The following is a 27,727-nucleotide window of genomic DNA, read 5'->3' as shown; positions in this document are numbered from 1 at the left end:
TTGGTTTTGTTTTTTAATATGGCTTTTGTTTTTAATTTTGGGCTGTTGCCCATGAGCGGGAAAAGGATCCAGGTCTCTGTATTTGGGACAAGACGCCCAGGAGGGGCCAACTATGCACAGGGCTCCACCGATGTCGGAGGTCTGGCTCTTGGAAAGGCCAGGATGAGCTCTGTTGACAGAAGCCACCTGAGCTGGAAATGACCTTTGGGTTGACAATGCATTCTGATGAGCACTGCAGTCAGAAGTTCCAAGTAAGACTGTAGGATTTAGGGCAAGTTACTTAACCTGACTCGGTTTCCTGATCTGTACAATGGGTGTAATAATTGATCTTCGTCTGTGGATTGTTGGGAAGATTGACACAGTACCCAACATATGGTAAACACTCTAGAAATGGTAGCTGCTGTTATTAGTATAAATTCACTCACTCACTGACCCAGCAAATACATACTGAGTACTATATGTGCCAGGCACAATTTTGGGTGCTAAGGACATAACGGCAAACAAAACAGATGAAGCCCCTGCCCTTTGTGGAACTTCTAGTGGGGAAACATGATAATAGACAAATGAATACATTAAAGAATCTGGCCCCTGTGAGAGGTCATGTGATATGGTCAAGGAGGATGTCTCTGAGGAGGTGGCACCTGAGCTTATCAACCCTAGGAGCCTGAATTTACCAAGAAGGAAACTGAGTCTCAAAAGTTCAACTTTGGAGGGCCAGGCGTGGTGGTTCATGCCTGTAATCCCAGTGCACTGGGAGACCAAGGCAGACAGATTGCTTGAGCCCAGGAGTTCAAGACCAGGGTGGGCAACATAGCTAGACCCTGTCTCTGCAAAAAATTTAAAAATTAGCCAGGCGTGGTGGTGCATGCCTGTGGTCCCAGCTACTCAGGAAGCTGAGGTGAGAGGGTCACTTGAGCCCAGGAGTTGGAGGCCACAGTGAGCTACGATCACACCACTGCACTCCAGCCTGGATGACACAGTGAGACCCTGTCTCTAACAACAAAAAAAAAAGTTCAACTTTGGGCAGCAGGTGCACACCACAGATGTTTGGGATAGAGGGGCAGGAGGATAATCTTCAGGAGAGGGAAGGAGCAACCTTAGTGGAAAGGCACTAGGTGGTCAGGCAGCAGCTGCCATGGAGAAGGCACGGGTTGCTGAACTGTTGGAATCCCAGCTCTCTAGCTTTAGTCTGAAAGGCTCCTCATGATGACCTGAAGGTCGCTGTGGAGGAGAAAGCGCCCAGGCAGTGGAGCTGGAGAGACCCAGCTTCAGATCCTGGCCCTGGGTGACTTTCTATGTGGCCTCAGACACCTGCTACATCTCTCCCAGGCTGCATCTTCTCTCCCGTAAACTGGGAACAAGAAGACATAGGTCACGGGGCCATTGGCAAGGTTGTGTGGGACCATACTTGTCAAGAACATGGCACACATTGGCACTGAGCAAGTGCCAAGTCTCCTGAAACTGAGGCTGAAAGAAAGGAAGTGACTTGTCCAAGATCACACAGTGAGTTGTGGCAGAGAATAGGCAAGGTTGGGTCCAGTGTTCTCACTCCTGATAGCCAAGAACACAGCTTCTCCCGTGGCCAGCTAGAGGGTCTTTGCAGGGCCATTGCTGATAGGCAGCAGGCCAGAAAGGATTTCAGAGGAGGAAGGATTAGGATCAAGCAAAGAGACACCCCTATTTGGCATGCACCTGAGTTAGTGCAAAACAAGCCATTCAGACTTCAACTTCAGGCATTCATTTACTTTCAACAGCTAAGAATGTTGGAGATACTCCTAGGAGCTACAGAGCTGACTTGCGGGGTAGAGGGAGGCTGGAGGTATGGGAGGGCGGCTGTATGGAAAGGAGACATATTTCCCCATCACAACCCCGTCTGGCATTCCCAGACAGCCCCGCCCCTCCCCATTTGACAAATCCCACTTCCCGCCTGGGATCCAAGGGGTCTCCAAGATTAAAAATCTGGTCACCCACTGGTTACAGGGCAAATGGCTCCTATTACAAGAGGGCTCTAGGGGCCTGGGAACCCAGCAAGGGGTGGGCAGGCGCCTGCTGACACCGTCTTACCCAGGGGCAGGCCCATTCACTGCCCACACAGAGGTGGGAGGTGGGGGCCCTACCTGGGGTCCCTGCACCTCAACAGTAATTACTGCTTTCTGGCTGGCCACTGCCCAGACCACCTTGTTGATGGGAACTTGGTTCCAGGCTGAACAGGGCTTGGCCCTACTGCTCAAGGGCCCCCCCTTCCCACGACTGAGGCATGGGGGAGGGGTGTTGCGGGGGAGGGTTCAGACTCCCAGCAGCCTAAGGAAGAAGCAGCGAGATTCAAGGACAGTGGACCTAGAAACTGGGACTGATAGTCTGGGCAGGCTCTTAGGGTTTAATTCACACTTTTAGCCAAGGGACCGCCTGGTGCACCCTCAGAAGCCTTCTGGATATAACTTCAGACACCTGGGTCCCCTAACTCATAACTACCGTGACAGCAGGTATAACTGGTATGTCAAACAAGCAGAGCTCCTAGGATCATCAAAACACAACTTTATTTTTGTCTCCTACCTTCCTTTAGACTTTCTTCAGTGCAAGTAATCTCCCCTGTTTCTGAATTGGAACTCCTGCAGGCCCGTAACTTTTCTGCCCAATCCTAGGTAGAATAGAGTCCTGAAGTCACTTTAAGTCACAAGAAACATCTCAATTCTGATGCTAAAATGTCCAGGCCAAGATAGTGACCAAAACTGAACCTGATTTAGTGACAAGCTTTCCCCCTCCCAAGTGGGCAGCCTGCAGTGGGAGAGGAGGCCAGTGGCCTTTTCCTCAGTTTCTCAGCAGTGCTGTACCCAGCCTGGTCTTCAGCTCCCTGGGGTGGAGCCTGGGGAGAAGGAGGGGGAGGCCAGGGCAGTCCTACCCTGGGAAACAGGCTTTGGGCCTCTGGCTGGCCTTGGCCTATGTCTAATACCAGCTCTTTAGGCCTTGGTTAGGGGAAAGAGTCAATGAATTTCTGGGTTTTGTGCAATATTCCTGTAGCAAGAATGGTCCCCTAGAGTAACAATGACTAAAACAAGATAATATGTACATTCATACTCTGACACAATTCTCACTTATTCTGCAAACTCTGATTAAAGGTCCATATGTGATTAACGCTGGGATAGCCGTGTAGATGCAGAAAACTCAGCCTCGTTGGGATGTTTGATGCCCTTGGCTTGGTCACCCATCTCACAATGACCAGAAGCTCAATGACACCCAGGTAAGGAGAAACTAATTTCTATCTCTGTTTAGGCAATAACCAGGAAGCACGGGGCTTACAGTCTAGAGAACAGATCTAAAGACCACATCTTCAGCAGTACCCACTTTACTGATGGGGAAATGAGCCTCAGAGAGATTAACTAATGTGCCTAATGATATTTGGTAACTGACAAGGTTTAGACTCTAACCAAGGTCTTCTGGTCCTAACTTCAGAGTCCTGTGCCTTTAAGACCACAATCTGACTCTCTTTTGTTGTCTGTGTGAGAGAAGAGTGAGGCAGGGATCTGAGTACATGAGAACGAACCAGGGAGGAAGGACAGGCAGGGTAAATTCTCCCCGGGATCAGCAGAAAGCGGCCAGGGCTCAGACACTCACTGTGGCCACGGAAGCTGCAAGGCAGATTTAAACTCCAAACATTTGAGACACCATGTAAGCCCTCCAGTGCTGTAATATTTTTGGTGAGAGGAAGATGCAAGGAACACTTAAGATTTGGAATTGTAAGCAGCAGGAAAACACTACTTGTAAGCTGAAGGGAATAGCATGATGGCTGCTTGCAGCTCCCAGCTCACATTCATCCTCTCAGCCACCCAACATTAGGAGTTTATTTTCCCAAGAGTTCAGACAGAAGTCCCAGAACAGATCCTCATTGGCTCAGGTGGGTCACATGTCCCTCCCTAAACCAATCACTATAGCTAGAGGATTTGGAGCCCTGATTGGCCAGGCCTGGGTCACGTGGTTGATTTGGAGTACGCAAGGTGGAGTTAGTGCCCCCGCCCTACTTATAATGTGGATAGGGAAGAGCTCTTAGCAGAAGAGGGAAGGGGGAACGGGAAATGGGAAATTAGATAAGAAAGAGGGCTTTGTGGCCTGGCGTGGTGGCTCACGCTTGTAATCCCAGCACTTTGGGAGGCCGAGGTGGGCGGATCACGAGGTCAGGAGATCGAGACCACGGTGAAACCCTGTCTCTACTAAAAATACAAAAAATTAGCCGGGCGTGGTGGCGGGCGCCTGTAGTCCCAGCTACTCGGAGAGGCTGAGGCAGGAGAATGGCGTGAACCCGGGAGGCGGAGGTTGCAGTGAGCCGAGATCGCGCCACTGCACTCCAGCCTGGGTGACAGAGCGAGACTCCGTCTCAAAAAAAAAAAAAAAAAAAAGAAAGAGGGCTTTGTGCCACAGAAGGATTTCTGCTTTATAGATTGGCAGTAGGAGCCCACAAATGCTTTCACATGGGGAAAGACATTTTCAATGTTGGGAGTCATGAAGGTGAATAAGGCAGCCAAGAAATTGTTGCTACCTAATCATTAGGTGTCAATTAAACATGCATAGTATGCGCTGACCGTGGTGCTGTAATCCCAGCACTTTTGGAGGCCGAGGCAAGTGGATTGTCTGAGCTCAGGAGTTCGAGACCAGCCTGGGCAACATGGCAAAAGCCGGTCTCTACAAAAAATGCAAAAATTAGTTGGGTGTGGTGGCACCGCCTGTGGTACCAGCTACTCGGGAGGCTAAGGTGGGAGGATTGCTTGAGCCCCGAGGTTGAGGTTGCAGTGAGCTGAGATTGCACCACGGCACTCCAGTCTGTGTGAAAGAATGAGGGCCGGGCGCGGTGGCTCACGCCTGTAATCCCAGCACTTTGGGAGGCGGAGGCGGGCAGATCACGAGGTCAGGAAATCGAGACCATCCTGGCTAACACGGTGAAACCCTGACTCTACTAAATACACAAAAAATTAGCCGGGCTACTAGGGAGGCTGAGGCAGGAGGATGGCGTGAACCAGGGAGGCGGAGCTTGCAGTGAGCCAAGATCACGCCACTGGACTCCAGCCTGGGCGACAGAGCGAGACTCCGTCACAAAAAAGAAAAAGAAAAAAAAAAACAGAATGAGACCTCATCTCTAAAAAAAAATAATAATAAAATAAACATGCATAGTATCTATTAATGTAAGTTACTCGGCAATATGGGCAGTGAGTATGAGGGTAAAATCTGGTTCTGTCACTTACCGGACTTTGAATGAGTTAATTTCTCTTTGCCTCAGTTTCCTCATCTGCAAAATGAGGACAGTAACAATAACTGCTCCTAGGTTTGTTGTGCAGATTAAACGAATTTATACACCGTAAGGCACTTCAAGAAGGGGTAGTCAGAGTGTTTGCTTCAGTTCCCAGGAGCTGGGAGACCTCACATCCTGGCGGAGCCTCTGGCTCTGGCTGCACAGACCTGACTAGCCTGGCCTGGCTGCAGTAGCTGGCCCTGAGTAGTGACCCGCTCGCCCACTGCCCTCGGAAGCCTCACTTGGCTGACAAACAGGAAGGTGGCAGGGCTGCCTGCGTGCCCTTGCCGCCCCCACAGCCCTGTGTCTGGCCCCAACCCTCATCTCTACTCGCGGCTGCGGTGAACTTGGATGGTGCTACTCTCACCGCAAACCACAGTCCGTCACAAATTGCCGTGTGGTGAGTAGCGAGCACATTTATAATTGATGAAATCAGGGGGTGAGAGCTCATCGCTGAGATGCTCAGTAAACACCCCCTTGGGTGGGGGAGGGGGTGCTTGAGAGTAAACAAGGGGACAGGAATGTGGGGGGGTTTAACTCTCCTGGAGAGTACATGAAAGGTCTCACCCACCAGCTTTTGTTTTTATTATTAAACTTATTTTAAAGAGTTTCAATCCTATAGAAAAGTTGCAAGAATATATAGACTCACATAGATTTTTTTTTTAGAGACCGGGCCTCAGTCTGTCTCCCTGGCTGGAGTGCAGTGCTGCAATCATAGCTCACTGCAGCCTCAAACTCCTGAGGTCCTCTGATCATCCCACTTCAGCCTCCCAAGAAGCTGGAACTACAGGCATGCACCACCAATGCCCACCGAATTTTTACTTTTTTTTTTTTTTGTAGAGATGGGGTCTCCCTATGTTGCCCAGGCTGGTCTCAAACTCCTGGCCTCAAGTGATCCTCCTGTCTCAGCTTCCCAAAATGTTGGGATTTACAGGTGTGAGTCACTGCACCTGGCCTAATAATTATATTCTTCAGTCTGTTCTTATTAGTCTACTCTCAGTCTCATTCTGTTGAACCATTTGTGAGTAAGCTGCAGAGATCATGACCTTCCCTGCTAAATACTTCAAGGACATTTTCTTACATACCTATAAGAATGACTAACGGCTGGGAGCGGTGGGTCATGCCTGTAATCCCAGCACTTTGGGAGGCTGAGGTGGGCAGATCACGAGGTCAAGAGATCGAGACCATCCTGGCCAACATGTTGAAACTCTGTCTCTACTAAAAGTACAAAAATAAGCTGGGTGTGGTGGCACACCCCTGTAGTCCCAGCTACTCAGGAGGCCAAAGCAGGGGAATCGCTTGAACCCGGGTGGCAGAGGTTGCAGTGAGCCGAGATCACACCATTGCACTCCAGCCTGGTGACAGAGCAAGACTCCGTCAAAAAAAAAAAAAAAAAAAAAAAGAATGACTAATATCAGAAAATGTAATAACACAATACTAATATAAAGTCCATGTTCAAATCTCACCAATTATCCAATACTATCCTTTTTAGCAACTCTTTTTTCCCAATCCTGATTAGCCTTTCAATAGTCAAGGTCCCAGGTAATTGTCACCCTTGGTCCCCCACCCCACTGGGGGCTAGAATCCCACAGTCAGGTAGGAGTGATGAAGCTGTGGTCAGGTCAGAAAACAAGGCCAAGCTTAGGGTAACAGCTGGAGCCAGATGTAGAATCTGGCTAAGTAAGCTCTGGGAGCCCTGGAAGCTGTTTTCAGAAGGTCCCCAGGGATGCGAGCCCAGGTGAGCAGGGAGAGAGGCATGGAAGCTCTTACTGGGAGCCCAAGGGAGACAGGAGGCTCTCACATTTCTGTCACAGCAGCCAAACCCTGGGCATGGACAGGTGGGGACAGGAGAGATGTCAGGAAAATAGGGAGGAGATAGATCATCAACATTTCAGGCACAGAAGCTGGCAGAAGAGAGACAGCTTTGTCATCTGTATTATGCTAATTGGTTAGTCTGTATATTTATTTAACAAATGTCTATTGCACCCTTACTGTATGCCAAGAACTATTTTAAGTGCTGGAGATGCAGACCCAGTCCCAGTCTTAAGGTGTTTATGTTCTATTGGGAGATGGGATAGTTTGCATTGTTGTTGTGAAAACAGTCACCCCCCACCCCCTCCCGCTCCTCTTCACAACAGGTGTAAGAGAGTAAACTTGCCCACTCCACTGCTATTACACTTGGCCATGAGACTTCTTTGGCCACTAGAATGTTAGCGGTGTTTCATGATCACCCTTAACCATGCTGTGAGGTTTGGCTTGGCTTGTAAGTTCCTGCCATTCTCCAAGAGAAGCATGTGCCCCAGAGAGCTTTTGGTCCAAGGAGAATGGAGAGAGACATGGAGTCCACCCAAACCCAAGCTGCGGCCTGGAGCTGCCCTGCTCGGGCTGACACACAGACTCACAAATAAGAAAGATCAGCACTTGTTTGGAGCCTCTGAGTATCAGGGTGGTTTGTTACACAGCATCATTTCAGCAGTAGCTGACTAAGATGGGTGGAGACAGAATATAAACAAGCCAACTAAGACATGTGTGATGTCAGGTAGTGATAAGAACAGGAAGACAAAGAAAGCAGGAGAAGAGGAAAAGAGTGGTCAGTGCTGTTATAGATAGGGCAGCCAGGGGAAGCCCCCTGATAAGGGAGCAGAGATCTGAAGGAAGTAGGGGAAGGAGTTATCCAGGGCAGGAATTTCTCAAGGAGGAAACAGCAAGCGCGAAGCTCCCCAGGCAGGCACAAGCTGAGCCGAGGAGCAAGCCTGTATGGCTGGAGCAGAAGGAGCCAGCGGGGGTAGGGTGGGGTGATAGGAGATGGTTCAGAGAGGAGGCTGGGGCCAGATCCAGTGGAAAGGACTTGGACATTTATTGGTCTTGGACATCATCTCGTATAACTTGTTCCTAGCTGTCTGATGAAAGAGCGGACATGCAGAAAGGGTGCTGGCTGAGCTCCCTGGTTTGGGATTAGTACTGGCAGTGCCAGTGTTGGCCACATTCAAGCCAGTGTTCCAGGGGCCTTCTCTCAGTCTCATGCTCCTGCTTTTCCATGAGATCCTCCCCTCTCTTGTCCCCTCCCTATCTTGGCTCTCTACCCACTGCCCCAACACCTTGAGCTCCCCCTCTGCTCCCCTCTTGCTCCCCTGGACCTTCCTGGCTCTCAGCCTTCAACCCTCAGCCCTCAGCCCCTTTGGCTGTCAAGGCAGGGACCACTCCCACATCTCCAGCCCTGTCCTGGAGCCCTGGGCATTCTGTCATTCGCTCTCTGCTTGGTCCTGTCCCTCAGGTGGCCTGTGGTCCTTTCACACTGGACATGCCTCAAACGGAGCCCATCGCCAGGGGAAGGGCTCTCAGGGACTATCTGAAACCGTGGGAGCTTCGTAGACCCCTCTACAAAGGTGAGCCAGTGGCCCAGCCAGTGGCTTTATTTTCCTAAGATACTGATTTCAACATGTCACTCCCCAGCCTCCTGTCTTGGATGGCAGCTCTTCTCTATGGGATGAAGGAACCCTCCTCGGCCCAGCACTGAAGGTCTTCTACCGTCTGGTCTCAGCTCACCTTTGCACTGGCTCCCACCGCCAGCCAAGCTGGATGCCCTCCCACCCCATGCCTCAAGCACATCCTGCTTCTAGGTCCTTACTCACAGGGCCCTTTGCTCAGTGGGAGTTTGCTGAGGGCCTACTGTGTGCGGGTGCTTTCCAGGGTGCTGGGCACAGAGGGGCAGGTGGCAGACTTACATTCGTAGAGCACATTCGGGTGCCTCCGCTGTGCCTCCCTGCATCTCCCCTTCCTTCCCTTCCCTCAAGGCCGGTCACCTATGGCCTCCACGACCAGTGTCTCCCTGCTCCTTGGTGATTGGGCAGGTAAGCATACCTTGCCTTGTGTCTGATTGCTCTTTTAATTGAAGATTTCCATTTTTAACTGTAGAAGTGACACATCCTCATTTTGAAAAAATATGGAGAATGTGGAAAAGAAAGAAGCAAAAGAAGTTATATAACCTGGCTAAGAACATGGAGAAGCTTCTCTTAAAAAGAGGTGTCCTCAGCTGCTCGCCTTCCACACGCCTTCCTCACAGAGGAGGCAGCCTTGATTCCTGGGTGGGAAATGCCAAAAATGACGGAATCAAAGCCTTTTCTGGAAGCAGGCAGAGATTTCTAGAGGTGGGGAAGAGAGAATATAGAACTTAAGAGAATTGAGCTCTTGATGGAAAGTGGGGGTGGGGAACACGGAGGGGAGGCCCAGAGACCGAGAGGTCTAGGAGAACGGGTTAAAACCGAGGCCAGAGCCCTGGAAAAGGAGCCCAGAGGCCCCGGCTCTTTCCCTACTTACTGGCTGTATCTGTGTGACCGTGAGCGAGTCCCTTGGTCTCTCTGAGATGCAGTATTTTCCCTAGTGAATGGGCATTGCCACACTTCACCTCCTCACGGCGTTGTGGGGACCTTCAAAGCCATAAAGCCCTTTGTAAATGGTAACGCCTGACACAAATAGGAGAGCACGCTGCCCTCCCTGGGTAGGCCCCTCATCGGGGTCCTGGTTCCAGTCTGGTACTGAGCCTCTGAAGAACAAGGGTCACATTTATTCCAATTTCTCTTCTGCATGCCCCAGTGCCCACTGAGCGCAGTGGGAATACGAACACATTTATTATGCACTCTACATATGACTAGAAGGAACTTTGGAGCTCAGACCCACCCTTTACACAGATGGGGAAAATCAAGGCTCACACCACAAGGTGAGCTTGGTGATATCTTTACACCTCCAGGTAGTGACAAAACCAGGATGCAGATTCGGAGGAATGAGCGAGTGAGAGAATGAAGTGAAATGGGGCAACAGTCAGCATGAGCAAGGGCTGATCTATGGTGGGTCTTAGCCTTGACTGTGCTCAGTGCGCCCGCAGCACCATCGTCTCTCCAAGGAGCACGGAGGCAGCCCCCTGTGTGGGGTATGGGCACAGACCCCAGGGCCCAGGCAGGCAGGGGATGTGTCGGTGGTCCTTGCCACGGGCCACCAGCTTTGCCACCCTGCTCCAGGGCCCTGGCCTCTCCCCAGGGTGCAGGACGCCACTCCCAGGCACTCTGGCCCCGTTTCTTACCAGGCTGCTCTGGGATGGCAGCATCCCAGCATCACTATAAATAGCATCTCTCCTGGGCCCCAGACGGCCAGTTGGCAAACACTATAATTTGCTGAAAAGTTTGGAATGTGTCTAAAAATGAAGAAGGCAAATGAGACCAGCCATGAGGGGGAGCAACCAGCGTATCCATTTCAGAGAAGGGCTGAGCCTCTCTCCTGCTTCTTGCCAACTTCTTTACGAGGGCACTGCAGGCAAAGCTTCAGGGAGAGGGGACAAACGTGAGTCTAGGAAGGAAATATTGTCATTTCCAGCATCAGCTGCGGCGGCTACCTCTTGTATTGGCCTCATCCCTGACCTTCCTGTCCTAACCAAAGAACGAGAGGAACAGCCACTGCTTAACCCTTTATTGGGCTGTGCTAATGAAATTGAAGAGGACATGGTGAGCATGCGAGGACTGTGAGAGCCAGGAGGAAACCCCCAAAATAATTTCATTCAATAGTTTCATCCAAACTCTCCCAGTTTGCAAATGAGGAAGTGACTTGACAAAGGCTGGGCACCAAGTTGTAGCAGAAACAGATTTTGGCCAAGGTCCCTGGGCTCCCAGTTGGGTGCCGGGCGTTGGATCCCAGGCCTGCTGTGAGGGCTGGCACTCTTACGGAAAGGGGAAGGGTCCCATGGCTCTCCCAACATGCTGAAGGTCGACACCTGACAAGTCACTGAAGCTTTCTCTTGTTCTGCTCTGATTCTTATTCTACTCCAAGGAGGCACAGCCACCATTATCCTGATTTTATAGCTGAACAGGCTGAGCTTCAGGGTAGAAACTCATCCTCACCCACAAAGCCAGGGGAAGGCTTGAGTAGAATTCACCACTCTGTCCCCAGACACTCTGGGCTGTTCCCACCTTCAGGTAGAACTCACTGCCTCAAAAGCCACCTTTTACTGTTCTTTGTCTTATCTTCTGGGATTGTGATTTTCCCTGTAGGAAAAGTCATGGGACAATGGCAGTAGACTGGGTCTTAAGAATTCTGAGGGCCTGGCGTGGTGGCTTACACCTGTAATCTCAGCACTCTGGGAGGCTGAGGCAGGTGGATCACCTGAGGTCAGCAGTTTGAGACCAGCCTGGCCAACATGGTGAAACCCCGTCTCTACTCAAAATATAAAAATTAGCCAGGCGTGGTGGTGGGAGCCTGTAGTCCCAGCTATCAGGGATGTTGAGGCAGGAGAATTGCTTGAACCCGGGAGGTGGAGGTTGCAGTGAGCCGAGATTGTGCCACTGCACTCCAGCCTAGGCAACACAGTGAAACTCCGTCTCAAAAAAAATTCTGAGGTAGAGCCCCAGATCCAGCAGTCTCACTGTATGATCTTGGGCAAGTCACTTCCCTTCACTAAGCCTGAATTTATCCTTATGTAAAGCTATAATAAAAATAAAAGCTTCCTTTGGGAGGCCAAAGCGGGCAGATCACGAGGTCAGGAGTTCGAGACCACCCTGGCCAACATGGTGAAACCCCGTCTCTCCTAAAAATACAAAAACTAGCTGGCCATGGTGGCAGGCACCTGTAATCCCAGCTACTCAGGAGGCTGAGGCAGGAGAATCGTCTGAACCCAGGAGGTGGAGGTTGCAGTGAGCTGAGGTCGCACCACTGCACTCCAGCCTGGGCAACACAGCGAGACTATGTCTCAAAAATAAATAAATAAATAAATAAATAAATAAATAAATAAATAAATAAAAGCTTCCATTCACAAAGCACGTGGTCACAGGCTTTACGTGCATTTGTTCTCTTTGTCTTCATAACAATCGGACGGGCAAGATATATTCCTATCCTATTTTACAGATGAAGAAATTGAGGCAGGGGGTTAAGTGACTTGTCCGAGATCACATCATATTTTTACAAGTTGGAAACTCACTGCACCAGATGCTCTGAGGTCCTTTACAGCCTTAATAATTCTGCCTTTTGTGGTTCCAAACCCAATAGAAACTAGCAATGGCTCACTTGGTAGCTCTCAGCTCTTGCCAGCTGAGAGGCTTCATTTGGGCGCAGGAGAAGACAGGGAGTAGGGAGAGTTCACATCTGTGAAAAGTCTGTGCAGAGGAGGAGCCAGGATGCCCGGTCTTGGCCCATCAGCCAAGGCCATCTCTCTCTCTGCAGAAGGCACCTGCCGCCCTGTGGGGCCGCTTAGTGAGAACTGTGGCTGAAAAGCGACATCGCGTGTCCAGTTATAGAACTGCACTGTCGGAGAACTCCAGGACGATGAGGAGTGGAGGGAAATATTCTGTTGTTATGGACTTGTAGGCTCTTTAAATTATTTGTAAAGTTTTAAAAACACACAGGTGCCAGAGCCTCAGACCTAGAGAACCAGCATCTCAAGCAGTAGGACAGAGATCTGTTTTTTTAAGACTTGGGCGATTCTGTGGCAGCCTAGCTGAGAACCGCAAGTATAGACAGCTTTTAAGGGGGTGCTGGTGTGCTGGTCAGAACTTCTCAGCTGCAACACCTCCACCTGGTGCTGCACTTCTGTCTGGGATACCAGAATGTTCTAGGCAGCTGACAGAAATAAATCCATTAGACATTATTTATAAAGGAAAATCTAGCTGCACCGTACATTTGATTTGTGCTTTGTTACGAAATAAAATGGCCGGGTGCATTTGCAAAATGCCTGTGATCCTAACACTCTGGGAAATGAAAGCAGAAGGATTGCTTAAACCCAGGAAGGAGTTCGAGACCAGCCTGAACAACATCGGGAGACCCTGTCTCCACAAAAAAATAAAATAAAATAAATAATAGCCGGGCACGGTGGCATGCCAGCTACTGGGGAGGCTGAGGTGGGAGGATTACTTGAGCCCAGGAGGTCGAGGCTGCAGTGAGCCATAATTGCACCACTGCACTCCAGCCTGGGTGACAGATTGAGACCCTGTTTCTTAAAAAAAGAAAAATAAAATGGCAGCTGGTAAAAAAAAATGAGTATAGAAATAGATTCAGTTATTTTAGAGAAATGTCAGTGAAATTCAGTCCATGTGTAGAGGATACAGAAGTCTTTTTTTTTTTCTTTACTGAAGTGGCTCTCAACTGGGAACAATGTCTGGAGATATTTTACGGCTGTCACAACTGGAGGGTGCTACTGGCTTCTAGAGGGCAAGGGCAAGGGATGCGGTGCAGCATCCTACAATCTACAGGACAGCCCCCCACAACAAAGAATTACCAGGCCCCAAATGTCTATAGTGCTGAGGCCCCAAGGCCCTGCTTCCACGAGCACAAAGGACTCCCATTTTTCAGGTCCCCTGAGGGTGGGGACTCTGCCCTCTTCATCCTCTCTCCCAGGACCTAGCAAGAGGCAGGTGCTCAGTACACACTGCATGACAGAAGTTCAGTGAGGGGCATTTTGAGAAAAATTATCTAATGTGGACACATTTGCAAACCTCCCTAATATGCATAGTCCTGGGTGCATTTCTACATGGCATAGACTGTCTGAAGCTAAAAAATCTCATTTGTCAGCTGGACACTACCCAAGTACACCAAACACAACCTGGGAGTCAGGGGAGAGAGCCGTGGTAAGGAGGATTCAGACCCCATAGAAACGGGTTAAACCTCAGCTCTTTCAAGCTGTGTGTCCCTGGGCAAGTTGCATAACTTCTCTGGGCCTTAGTTTCTTCCTCTGTAAAATGAGGATAACACACCTTCTCACAGGCTGTTGTGAAGGTTAAATGGCATTGTGCACAAAAAATGATGAGCATGGCCCTGTATGTGCTGATTAAATGTTAGCTATGTGGGCCAGGCACGGTGGCTCACACCTGTAATCCCAGCACTTTGGGAAGCTGAGGCAGGTGGATCACAAGGTCAGGAGTTCAAGACCAGCCTGGCCAACATAGTGAAACCCCCATCTCTACTAAAAATACAATTAGCCGGGTGTGGTGTCAGGTGCCTGTAATCCCAGCTACTCAGGAGGCCGAGGCAGGAGAATCACTTGAACCCGGGAGGCAGAGGCTGCAGCGAACCAAGATTGTGCCACTGCACTCCAGCCTGGGTGACAGAGCAAGACCCCATCTCAAAAAAAAAAACTGTTAGCTGTGATTGGCGCCCTCATGACTCAGGTCTGGATTGGTTGGGTGTGGCTGCTGTGCTGCCAGAGACAAGCTATCAGTCACATTGTATCTGAACAAGAGTAATGATGGTGCATAATGAATACATTGGGAAGAGGCAGAAGGCCTTGGACTCACTAACTCAAAACCTCAGTGGGAGGGGCCTGGGAATACGCATCTGTAATAAACTCCTGGGCTTTCATTTTTTTGATGGAGTTTCTCTCTTGTTGCCCAGGCTGGAGTGCGATGGCGCAATCTCAGCTCACTGCAACCTCCGCCTTTGGGGTTCAAGCAATTCTCCTGCCTCAGCCTCCCAAGTAGCTGGGATTACAGGCACCTGCCACCATGCCTGGCTAATTGTTTGTATTTTTAGTAGAGACAGGGTTTCACCATGTTGGCCAGGCTGGTCTCGAACTCCTGACCTTAGGTGATCCACCCACCTAGGCCTCCCAAAGTGCTAGGATTACAGGCCCAGGTGATTCTTACAGTTGGGCAAATTTGGAAAATCTGGCTTTAGTACAAAGACTTTGGAGTTAAGCTGCCAGGCTCTGCTACTTACTAACTGGGTGATCTTAGGCAAGCTACTTAACCTCTTTGTGCCTCGATTTCCCCACCTGTTAAGCCCTTGCCCAGCACTACTGCTGGCATCCAGTAGACTCAAGAAATGGCAGCTCCTCCTGCCTCTTTCTCAAATTTAATGGTGTATGATCTTCACCTTCATCCTTCATACAAGGCCTGCCTCCTGCTCCTGTCATTTCTGACTCATCCTTTCTCTAAGTCCCCACTGGTCCTCAGTGGGTCTATTTGGCGCCCCCTGGCCTCCTCATGGGCTTCTGTAATTCTTGTCTCCACCATCTCATTGAGTCCGTCAAGCAGAAGCAACAACAGAACGTGTGCTGTGGTTTGTAGTTTTCAAGGCATATTTCACATATTTTACCTCACTGACTCTTCCCGATCATCCTGAAGCATCGCCGTCAGGATCTCTGCAAAATGAGTGAGCTGAGTCTGAGGCTCAGGGTGACTGACTGTCCTGAGCCCCAGAGCAAGTAAACAGGAGCATCTCTGCCTTCTGGCCCTGTGCATTTTCTCCCGTGACCTGAGGCCTCTCAGTTCCTCCCACTGCCCCTAGTCTGATTCGCATCCTGCCCTGCTGCTGCTCAGGAAGCAGCTGTGGCTCCCCAGCAATCAGGTCCAAGTGCCTACACCTGGTTTCAAGACCCATCACAGGCCACAGCTTGGAATCATTCTCCCCCTCCTGGATTTCCTGCATTTCCCAGCCTTTCCACCAACCCAAGCTGGGCTCCTCTCTGCCTCTCATCCTCCCTGCCTCCCTGCTTGGATGCAAACTGTCTCCCTGCAGAGCACCCCCTAGAGAGAGTGGATAACACGGGGAGGAATGGAGGCATGCCATGCCTGGGGTCCCTCCAAACCCCCATGCCTGGCCTCACTCCCTCAGCCCCTGCCAGGCCTCCTTCTCCAGGAAGCCTCCCTGCCCTTCAGTGAGTATCCAGGCGGTCACAGCCTCTTGCTGCTCCTCTCCTGCCCTGTCCCGACCCCTCACACATACACGGGCCTTTGGTCCCTTTCTGCCCAGCACCTCAATCTTTTGGTGTTATTTGTATTTGCATTACCCAATCTGTCGAAAGGGGTGGGGTGGGGTGGGGGAGAGGGCTGCCACCCCCCATGTGGAGCCCACCGTGAGACCATGAACAGAATGGGGGTGACTGACAGGGCCCCTCTGCCACCTTGGGTGCTGGGGGCAGTGGTAGAAATCACCACTGGCTATTGTGACCTCCAAAGGCACTTGTCACTACACAGTGACACAAAGGTTGGTTTCTGGCTTCTCCCTGTGGCCAGCATATCCCTGAGCTCCAAGACAGGTCCACATCATACTGCCAGTGGATCCTCGGGGTTAGGCACCCAGGAATGGATGGGATGCAGGCAGGGCTGGGACTGGTGGCTGGTTTTATTGTGCTCTGATGCTGCAGGAACAGAGCAGATGTCACCCAGGGGCCCGGAATTTGGGGGGCACCGCTGGGTGTGGCAGCATCAGAAGCCTCAGATCCGCATCTCCATCTGCCACAGGTGAGCTCTATACCTCTGAGCCAGTGGCCTGTGGGAGTGAAATAATCAGAGCCACTTTGGGGTCAGAAGGTACAACCGGGGTGAAGGATTGGGGTGGGGGAGGGGTTGGAGGTCCTGGAGGGCTGGTGCTGTGTTTCTGCCTTCACTCCTGACGTCCTCTTGCAGTACAGGGCGAATATTTTTACCCACATCTTGCAGGTGAGAAAACAGAGGCCTGAGAGGCTGTGCTGGGAGCTCACACAAGATTCTTAGTCCTGGCACCACAAGAGTCACATGCCAAGTCCCAGGCTGCATCCAAACCAATTGAATCAAACCCTCTGGGGAGCGGGACCCAGGCAACAGTATTTTTATGGTCCCCATGTGATTGTGGTAGTGCAGTCAGTGGGGAGAAGGGAGACTAATGGCTCGGACGGCACTTTGCAAACTTTCAAGTTGTGCAAAGTTCCCTTCGTGTCTTTGTGTAGCTCCTAATCCACCCTGAGCCTCCGTCTTCACCTGTAAAACGGGGATAATACGGTTCCCTGAGTTGATGAGTTGAAGTGCTTTCTTAATTAACATTGCAACTTGACCACCCAGCACTCTTGGTTCCCTTTTCCCTGTGTGGAGGGTTTGTTTCTGTTTTGTCATAGCCCTTACCACGTGTGAACATACGATATATTTTACCTATTCAGGATTTTCATGCGTCAGTGCTTGACACTCCCCTACCTCCGCTAGAACACCATATGCATGAAGGCCAAGATCTTCGTCATTGCTTCACTTTTATTCTTTCCTGTATCCCAAGCACCAACCAACACAGTGTTTGGCACATAGTAAAGTGCTTAACAAATAGCTGTTGAATGAATGAATGTGCCTGGCACCATCTCATACATGTTACAGGCATCACTGCTGCTGCTGGGCTTGTGGTCTGGTCTGCAGCCTTCTCGCCTGAACCGCTCACCTCCCAAGCTGCTTGCAAACCGAATAAAGCCCTCCCAAAGTCAAGCTGATCGTTCCTTTCCCTGAGAAACATGCCTCTGTCCCTGCTTCTTGGGGTCTCCCCAGCCCACCAGCTCCCCTTGGACACAGAGTGCCAGGGCACTAGCGGGGAGAAGTGGCAAAGTTTCAAGATTTCATTTGTAATTCTTTTCAGATGAAATGTCAGAAATATTAGAAAGGCAGAGTCATAAATCTGATCCTAATATAGCATAGAGCTTATTAATGAAGAATAAATCACTGAGGGAAACCTCCCTGAGGTGCTTCTCCGGGGCCTGTGGGGAAGATGGCATATTTATGTGCAAGCGTAGCAGGTCTTTTACCTTCTCAGATATATGGCCAAGGCAGATTTGTCAGGGCAGTAGCCTTAACATCAGCCAATTATATTTTTTCTAGTAAAAATTAATCTATTCTATAGAAATCTCCTAAGCATTTATTGGATTAGGATCACATCCAAATGTAGAAAATTAAACACACACACAGTGCACACCACGGCGGGACTCTGAGAGGCCCTGAAATGGAATGATGACCACCCCCTCCCCCACCTCCGCTCCCTCCAAGATATTCTCCCAACTGAAAAACTCAGAGTGAAGGAGCCAGAGGGGACAGCCTCATTGCACAGGTGGAGAAACCAAGGCCCAGAGAGGGGATAGGCCTTGCCCAGGGTCACCCAGATTGCTAAGGCTGACATGAGACAAGAACCCCAGGTCCGGGCTGGGTGTGGTGGCACACACCTGTAATCCCAGCACTTTGGGAGGCTAAGATGGGAGGATTGCTTGAGCCCAGCAGTTTGAGTCCAGCCTGGGCAGCATTACAAGGCCTCCAAGTGTACAAAATATTAAAATAATACAAAAATCATCTGCGCATGGTGATGCACACCTGTAGTCCCAGCTACTCAGGAGGCTGAGGTGGGAGGATCACTTGAGCCCAGGAGGTTGAGGCTGCTGCAGTGAGTCTCAATCACACCACTGTACTCCAGCCTAGGTGACAGACACCCTGTCTCAAAAAAATTTTAAAAAGAACCCCAGCTCCTTCTTCCCACCTCAAAAGATGTCCACATCCCAATCCCCTAACTGTCCCAATGTGAACATGTTACCTTATGTGGCAAAGGGAACCTTCCAGGTGTGACTAAATTAAGGATATGAGGATGGAGGGATTTATCCTGGACTATCCAGATGGGTCCAATATAATCAAAAGCATTCTTATAAAGGACAGAGGAAGGCAGGAGAGGCAGAGGAGATGTGACGGCAGAAGCAGAGGCTAAAATGACACGGGGCCATGAGCCAAGGAGTGCGGCAGCCTCTAGAGGCTGGAAGAGGCAAAGACCAGATTCTCCCTGGAGCCTGCAGAAGCACTGCAGCCTGCAGGCACCCCGCTTTTCAAACTTCTTCCCTCTACAACTGTCATAGTCCATCTGTGTTCTCTGAAGCCACTCGGTTTATGGCAATTTGTTACAGCAGCGTTAGGAAACTCACATAGTGTTAAAAGGAGAAGCATTGTCAGGGAAACTGCACCTGGCAGTGTGGGCTTCCCTCTGTACGCAGTGCTAGGGAGGGACCCCTACCCTGAGGGTCACCCCAGATCACCCCAGTCATGCGGCTCCTTCTCTCCAGAGGCCACAAGGCCACCACCCCCTGCCTGCTCTTCCCTCGTTCATGACGTTGTCACCCTCACATGCTGGGCTGCAGTGGGGTCTTCCACTGTTTTCTTAGTCCTCCGGACTCCTGCAGCTTTTCTGCAGCCTGACCCCCTTCCACATGGTTTTCCCTAGTACCTCACCTTTCCCCTCTCAAAGACACAAAGGAAAGAGTGACCTGCGCCCAGGGCTTTTTCCTGCAGCCCCTCCCTGGTTCTCAGCCACTGTCTTTGGTCACCTCTCACTGCCTCAGCAGCCTCAGAACACCAGCCTCCCCTTCCCATCTCCGCTTTGGGGGCCTGCTCCAGTCTGGTGATTCCTCTTTCCATCTCTCAGCACCTGGGGACAGTTATGTCACTCAGAGAGCTCCCAGGGAAGCACCTGAGGAACAGACCCAGATGGAGGGGACAGAAGGTGGTGGAAGCTTATGGAAAAAGGGGCAAGTAGCCAGTGGCTGTGGTGCAAATGTTCTCAAGCCTGGCCCCCGGCCTCCCTAGCCTGGCTGATGGCTTATTAAAAGTGCATATTCGGCCAGGCACAATGGCTCATGCCTGTAATCCCAACACTTTGGGAGGCAAGGTGAGCGGATCACTTGAGGTCAGGAGTTTGTGATCAGCCTGACCAACATGGTGAAACCCCATCTCTACTAAAAATGCAAAAATTAGCCAGGTGTCGTGGCAGACACCTGTAATCCTAGCTGCTTGGGAGGCTGAGGCAGGAGAATCACTTGAACTCAGGAGGCAGAGGTTGCAGTGAGCCGAGATCACACCACTGCACTCCAGCCTGGGCAACAGAGTGAGACCCTGTCTGAAAAAAAAATGCATATTCTGGCTGGTGACGATGGCACATACCTGTAATCCCAGCACTTTGGGAGGCTGAGGCAGGAGGATCACTTGAGCCCAGGAATTTGAGTCCGGCCTGGGCAACATGTCAAAACCCTGTCTCTACAAAAAGCACAAAAATTATCTGGGTGTGGTAGCACACACCTGTGGTCCCAGCTACTCAAGAGGCTGAGGTGAGAGGATTGCTTGAGTCCAGAAGGTTGAGGCTGCAGTGAGCTGTAATCAGGCCACTGCACTCCAGCCTGGGCAACCAGGCAAGATCCTATCTCAAAAAAAAAAAAAAAAAAAAAGATCGGGCTCGGTGGCTCATGCTTGTAATCCCAGCACTTTGGGAGGCCAAAGCAGGTGGATCACCTGAGGTCAGGAGTTCGAGACCAGCCTGACCAACATGGAGAAACACCGTCTCTACTAAAAATACAAAATTAGCCTGGCGTGGTGGCGCAGGCCTGTAATCCCAGCTACTCAGGAGGCTGAGGCAGAAGAATCACTTGGACCTGGGAGGGGGAGGTTGTGGTGAGCCGAGATCGCACCATTACACTCCAGCCTGGGCAACAAGAGCAAAACTCTGTCTCAAAAAAAAAAAAAAAAAAAAAAAGTGCGTATTCTAGTTGGGCATAGTGGCTCACGGCTGTAATCCCAAAAATTCGGGAGGCCAAGGTGGGAGGATGTCTTGAGACCTGAAGTTAAAGATCAGCCTGGGCAACATCACAAGACCCCAACTCCAGAAAAAATGTAAAAATTAGCCAGACGTGGTGGCATGCACCTGTAGTCCCAGCTACTTAGGAGGCTGAGATAGGAGGATTACTTGAACCCAGAAGTTTGAGACTGCAGTAAGCTATGATTGCACCACTGTACTCCAGCCTGGACAACAACGAGACCCTGTCTCTAGAAAGAAAAAAAAAAAAGGCATGTATTCCTGGACACCCCTCTCACCGATAAACACGTCCTTGCCAGAGCAGAAGCTCTGAGGGTGGGCCCAGGAGTCTGCAGTCTACCACACTCCTGGGATGTGTCTTACACAAAAATCAGGAAGCAGGCCGAGCGCAGTGGCTCATGTTTGTAATCTCAGCACTTTGGGAGGCCAAGGCGGGCAGATCACCTGAGGTCAGAGTTCAAGACCAGCCTGGCCAACACCTGTCTCTATTAAAAACACCTGTCTCTATTAAAAACACAAAAAATTAGCCGGGCATGGTGGTGGGCGCCTGTAGTCCCAGCTACTGGAGAGACTGAGGCAGGAGAGATGCTTGAACCCAGGAGGCAGAGACTGCAGTGAGCTGAGATCGTGCCATTGTACTCCAGCCTAGACAACAGAGTGAAACTCCATCTCAAAATAACTAACTAACTAACTAACTAACTAACTAACTAAATAAATAAATCAGGAAGTAGAAAGAGCATGGGCTTTGAAGTCAGGGAACTCTGGGTCGAACTCCTAGCTTTCCCCTCCTCCTAGTTGTGGGAATGCTCTTTATCTTCTCCAAGCCTGTGTTCTCTTCCATAAAGCTGGGGGCTCTGATCTGCATGTGGCGGGAATTATGAGGATTCACATAAACAGGGAAAGCACAGAGGCAGATGCTGCGGACACCCTCCCGCACCTTCCGGGGGTCCCCTCATCCTGGAGCCCAACGGACCTAACTTCTGACAGCCTGAGGGCCCCTGGGAGTGCTAAAGAATGAGTGTCCCACCCACTCCATCCAGCAGCCTTAACCAAGGACAGGATGACGTAAGTACCCACTCCCTCATCCTTCCAGTGAGGTAACTCTGAGGTGTGGGTTCCACGCTGGCTCCCGAGTTTCCCAGCAAAATTAAGCTCCAGTCACCCGCCGGGGTGCCCTTCCTGACAACACGCCCCTGTAAGCTGCCTTCCTTCCCTGGGTCACCTCCCTACCCTCCTCCTGGAGCTTCCTGTGAGCATCCCTCAAACAAACAACTTGCCCTCGAGTACTTGTCTCAGGTCAGCTTCTGCAGGACCCCAGGCTAACATGAGCCTGGCAGCCTGGAAATGAGCCTTTTTTTTTTTTTTTTTTTTTTTGAGACAGTGTCTCACTCTGTCGCCCATGCTGGAGTGCGGTGGCACAATCACAGCTCACTGTAGCCTCAGCCTCCCGAGTTCAAGCCATCTTCCCACCTCAACCTCCAGAGTAGCTGGGACTATAGGTGTGTACCACCATTCCTGGGTAATTTTTCCGTATTTTTTGTAGAGGTGGGGATTTCGCCATGTTGCCCAGGCTGGTCTCAAACTCCTGGGCTCAAGGGATCCACCCGCCTCGGCCTCTCAACGTGCTGGAATTACAGGCGGAAGCCACCACGCCTAGCCGTGAGTTCTTTCTCCTCTCCTCGTCTTTGGCTGTCAGTGTGGAGACCAGGTTGGCCCAGACCAAGCAAAGCCACCACAGGGCCTGGGTAGTGCTGTGGCTTGCAGGGGTATGTACGTAGACACTGATGTCCAGGACCCAGCAAGGACAGTGTCCCCTGACTGTAAGGACGCCATCGAAGTCACAGGAAAAGCAGCTCACCCTTCCCTTCCCCAGATCCCCAGTATCTGCTAGTCGGGGAGCAGAGCTATAGGCCCATCCGCAAGAATCCCCTAATCCCACATCCGTCAGTCTGAAATTGGCCCTAACCACAACTTTCCCTATCTTCATCTTTCTTTCCTAGTTCCTCAGACACAAAGCAAACAGCCGCTTCCCCGCTCCTCAGAGACACCTTGCCTCTAAATCTTGAAACTGCCAAGCCCCAGCTGGCTAGGCCGCTGGCCACATGAATTCTAGCCCCCAGGGGCATTGAAGTCACCTCCCAGAGAAATCCCTATGATTTCATCTTCTATTTAATCTTTATTTCTCCTCATACTTTTTAGAACTTCAAATAATTTCTCGTTTGTAGTAACTAGGAAGCCATAAATCGCCCCTTTATGTCTAAGGAAAATCAATTGTTATTTGACATTTTACCTTAATATTCCCGACTTCCTTCAACTGTAATAAAGCTTCCATCTGCCTTTTATTTTACAGGCAATTAGTAAGTCACCTTTTTAAAATTTCTCCACATTTTCTATCAAATGAATGCTAGGATTGAAAGGGGAGAGCTGTTTTATGGGATTGAACTCACTGAGTAGAAGGGATTTATCTGTAGCCTTCGAGGTACCAACACTCATTAATGGGTTTTATTGATTCGGGGGCTTTTTAACCCTTAGCAATAATACAGGTGTCACCTGCCCAAGGCAGTTGGGAGGGGGCAGGGATGCTGGGAGGGGCTGTGGGGGAGTCCACACATTTCTGAGCCCTGGGCCCAAGATAGAAAGGGAGAGAAATGAGATCTAACCCTTTGAAGTGTGATCACGCTCAGTGCAACCACACCCTCAGAGGTAAATCACAGCCCAGACACCCTCTTTTTCCTGGAGACAAAGTTGGAGTTTTTTGGATTTTTTCTTCAAATTACCCAGGGGAATGCAACGCTTTTGCACCCCCATCATGGGATCAAAAGAAAAAGGCCCATTGTTGGGGTTCAAGGCCCTAGGCTTGGTCTGACTCTTTTAGCCCTGGGATTGTGGGCAGGCCAGGGAGGGAACCTCTGAGACTCAGTTTCCTAAGATGTGAAGAGAAGAACCTCCTCTTTGGCCACCTCGCAGGGCTGCTGGTGTTCGCCCCCAGACCACGTCTGTGAGAAATGCTTAGAAGACCATGCGGGGCGTAAGAAACTACATAAGGAACCAACGAGAATCCTGGTCACAAATGGAAACCTCAGTCCACAAACTCCAGAACGAAACCTTCCTTGCTTTTCTAGAACTCATCTTATCGGTTTTGCACCCTCATTGCCTGGGCTGGTGGAACTTTGGTGCCAGTCTTTCCCTAGCAGTTTCTCCAAAACCCCCCGCAGCCTTTTCCACCATTCCCCCTTCCTTAAAGGCCGCCATTTGACACTCAGAGCCCAGGAAGCCTTTCTTGGTCCAGACAGCAGGACTGGAAGCCTCAGAGCTGTTGGCAAGAGATGTGAGTCCTGTAGCTAAGGACAGTCCAGGGAGAGTATGAATAAGACGGCAAAAGTAAGTCCAGACTTTGGGTGGCAGGTAGACTTTGGGTGGCAGGTGTATGGGTGCTCACTATAAAATCCTTTCAACATTGCTATACACTTGAAATTTTTCATTAAAATGTTAGAAGGGAAAATAAAAGGCTTAGTCTGGGGCAAATCCCCCAAGGTAGGGTACTCGCCGGTGATGGGAGAAAGGAACCAATGTAAGCAGAGGAGGAAGGCAAGAGGCCCTCTGAATCTAGACGAATTTGTTTGTGGGACCTGCTACATTATTTGTGGGCCCAGTGAAAAATGAATATTCGGGGCCCTTCCTTCATAAATTAAGAATATCAGCCAGGCACGGTGGTTCATGCCTGTAATCCCAGCACTTTGGGGGGCCGAGGTGGGTGGATCACCTGCAGTCAGGCGTTCGAGACCAGCCTGGCCAACATGGTGAAACCCCCGTCTCTACTAAAAATACAAAAATTAGCTGAGTGTGGTGGTGCATGCCTGTAATCCCAGCTACTCAAGAAGCTGAAGCAGAATGGCTTGAACCCAGGAGGCGGAGGTTGCAGTGAGCCGAGATCACACCATTGCACTTTATCTTGGGTGACAAGAGTGAAACTCCATTTCCAAAACAACAACAACAACAACAACAAAAAAACAGATATCAAGATGGGGATAACAGAGCATTAAATCACGTGCCCTTCTTATCTCAGAGCCCTGGGTCCTGCACAGGTCACCCAGCCATGAAGCCAGCCCCGCCTGCTTGGGTTGAGAGGTCTATTTTGACCAACCCCTTCTGACCCATCTCTCCGTTTCTAATCTTGCAAGAAAAATACACTGAACCTAGCATTTGATGCAAGTGAACAATAAGTGAGTAGGTTGGGACCTTTTCTTTTTTTCTTTCTTTTTTTTTTTTTTGAGATGGAGTCTCACTCTGTTGCCCAGGCTGGAGTGCAGTGGCATGATCTCGGGTCACTGAAACCTCTGCCTCCCGGGTTCAAGCGATCCTCCTGCGTCAGCCTCCCGAGTAGCTGGGACTACAAGCACGCACCACTGCGCCCGGCTAATGTTTATTGTATTTTTAGTAGAGACGGGGTTTCACCACGTTGGCCAGGCTGGTCTCTAACTCTTGACCTCGCGATCCGCCCGCCTCAGCCTTCCAAAGTGCTGGGATTATAGGCGTGAGCCACCGTGCCCAGCCAACCTTTTCTAATAATAATAATATTTATTGCTCACATGGCCTTCGCCATATGCCAGGCACTGATTCAGCACCCCACGGACATTAACTCATTCAAGCCTCCCAGCAACCCTATGAGACAGGACTATTGTTACTCCCATTTCACAGATGAAAACTCAGAGGCACAGAGAAAATAGGTCACTTGCCTAAGCTCTCAGAGCTGGTAAGTAGTAGAGACGAGCTTTGCTCCCAGGTAGCTGGGCTCCAGAATCATGCTTTTAACCACTCCACTCTGCTGCCTCTCCAAAAAGATAGTCAGGACAAGCCTGACAGAGATGGCCTCCTGGATGGAATTTTTGCTAGTCCCAGGAGGGCAACCTTCTTGGCATGGCTAGCTCAGTGCTTCTCAACTACAAGATCACCACACACCATCTTGAACTGCATCACAGGTGTCATGTTACTAGTCAGAAAGAAGCAAAGTCTGTGAATAATTAAACTTTTTAAAAAATGAAAGCAGATTCAAGCAGTGTCCTCTCACATATTTGTATCTTAACTGGCTTTTCAGACTGCAGGAACAGCTAGCACCAGACATATCTCCTGCAAGGCCTCCTAGGTGGGTTCTTGGAAGAAAGGAATGCCAATGAATATCATTGCAAGGTGAGGCAGGACAGGAGACGCAAGAACTGCACCGCTAACCTTATTAATAGGGATTGAAGAGTGCTGAATTTATAAAAACAATGCTTTTGGTTTCATGGGCTCCTGCTCTCATTACAACTGCCCCAGGACACCACGGACACCTGGTGGCCACCAGTGGAATTGCAGGCTTAGTGTCCAGAAGGGTCTTTCTCCCATTTGCTAGACAGGAGAGAAGCTGCGTCCTCAACTCCAAGAATCCCATATTCCCCAATCCACATCCTTCAGTCTGAAAGTGCCCCTAACCACTACTTTCTCTACCACGTCTCCCTTTCCGAGTTCCTCAAACGCAAAGCAAACAGCCATTTCCTGCACCTGTGTGCAGTCATAGTGGTACGCAGGAGATCTAATGTGCCTGGGTGAGTCAGGAGAACCCCCTGAGAACATGGCCCTTGAGGATGAGTAGGAAATGGCCAGGGAGACAATAGGGGAAGGGCATCCTCAGAAAGAGGGGACAGATTTGGGGGCACGCTTTGTAAGAAAGAGCTCCAGGATGCACCCACGATTATTGTTTCATTTTACCCTGACAAACAACCTTGCCAGGGAGATAGTATTGCTCACGTTTTAAGGTGTAGAAGTAAAGATTCAGGAAAATGAGCTTACCTGCCCAAGTGATCTGACAGGTAAGCGGCAGGGCCGTCTTGTCTGATGTGAGTTGAGGAGGATTTGAGCTGGTAGAGAGTTCGGGAGTAATTCTAGATCACCTGGGGAAAACAAACATACAGGGCGGCTTTCAAGTGCTCACACTACCCTCGGCACTGAAGCCTGCCCAGTCCTTGGGGAACAGCCAGGAGGATGAGGGCCCTTCCTACCAAGGTGGCTGCCACCGACTGGCTGGGCTGCACTGCATGCAGGCCAGAGGGCCGGAAAGATGGGATTTACGATGGCCATGGCCTTCACGACTTAATGGTCAGGAGTTGAGCTATTTCATCTTATCAGACAGTTTTGCCTAGAAATAGCCACAGACCTTCATTCCAGGATGGCTTTTAGTAATGAGGGGGTGACCTGCAGGTCTCCTAAATCATGTTAATTCCCAGGGCAGCGGGCTGTGCTTTCTTTTCTCCGCAGTGTCTTTCACCATTCGCCAGCCATTTGCTTCTCTGAAGGAAAGTCTCTCAGGGGCCGGCAATGTTGAGGAATGCAGGGTGTGGGGGAGCAGAAAGGCCACTCTGGTGTGGCCTGACTTGGGACCATCTGTCCACTCAGACAGAGCTCAGCAAACGGTCAAGGAGCTGAGAATCGGCTCAGTCCCTCCCTCTCCCTCTCGCTCTCTTCTTCCCTCTATCCCCTCCCCACTCTCTCAGCCCCTCACCTAGCTAGCTGCCCCTCCCTTACCTCGCAGGACCCCCCTGGGGTGGGACTGCTTGCTGAGCAGTTCTGATGAAGGCAGGACCCTTTCCTCTCTGTGGACTCAGTCCACAGTGTCTGTGGACACTGGCCCTCCAGAGGACCAGTGTGTGAGGGGGTGTTGCCAGCCTCTGTTTCTCCTGAGCCCTCCTCCCAAGTGCAAGTGTGAGAACTCCTCTCCACACCTTCCTGTGTGTCCAGGGGCTTCCTTTAGGGCTCTAGCAGTCCCAAGACATCATGGGTAGGCAGCGGATGAAGAGCGAGCAGAATGTTCCATCCAGGCCAGGCACGGTGACTCAAGTCTGTAATCCCAGCACTTTGGGAGGCCGAGGCAATGGATCACTTGAGGCCAGAAGTTGGAGACCAGCCTGACGGAGTAGAAACTCTGTCTCTACTAAAAATACAAAAATTAGCCAGGTGTGGTGGCCCACGCCTGTAATCCCAGCTAGTTGGGAGGCTGAGGCAGGAGAATTGCTTGAACCTGGGAGGTGGAGGCTGCAATGAGTTGAGATCGCGCCACTGCACTCCAGCTCTGGATGACAGAGCGAGACTCCGTCT

At 50.5% G+C, this 27,727-nt stretch overlaps 1 long non-coding RNA gene across 1 annotated transcript; it reads right to left on the bottom strand.

The window, feature by feature from the left end:
* LOC131384372 (uncharacterized) lies at window positions 1-27,727 on the bottom strand. Its single transcript, XR_009215163.1, has 3 exons — window positions 27,355-27,727; window positions 26,426-26,526; window positions 1-1,351 (listed from the first exon to the last, which is right to left on the bottom strand). It is a non-coding gene; the product is annotated as an uncharacterized LOC131384372 (long non-coding RNA).

This window comes from Hylobates moloch, unplaced genomic scaffold (assembly GCF_009828535.3).
Source record: "Hylobates moloch isolate HMO894 unplaced genomic scaffold, HMol_V3 SCAFFOLD_10, whole genome shotgun sequence".
Lineage (NCBI taxonomy): Eukaryota > Metazoa > Chordata > Mammalia > Primates > Hylobatidae > Hylobates > Hylobates moloch.
This window is presented reverse-complemented; position numbering and strand designations above follow the sequence as displayed.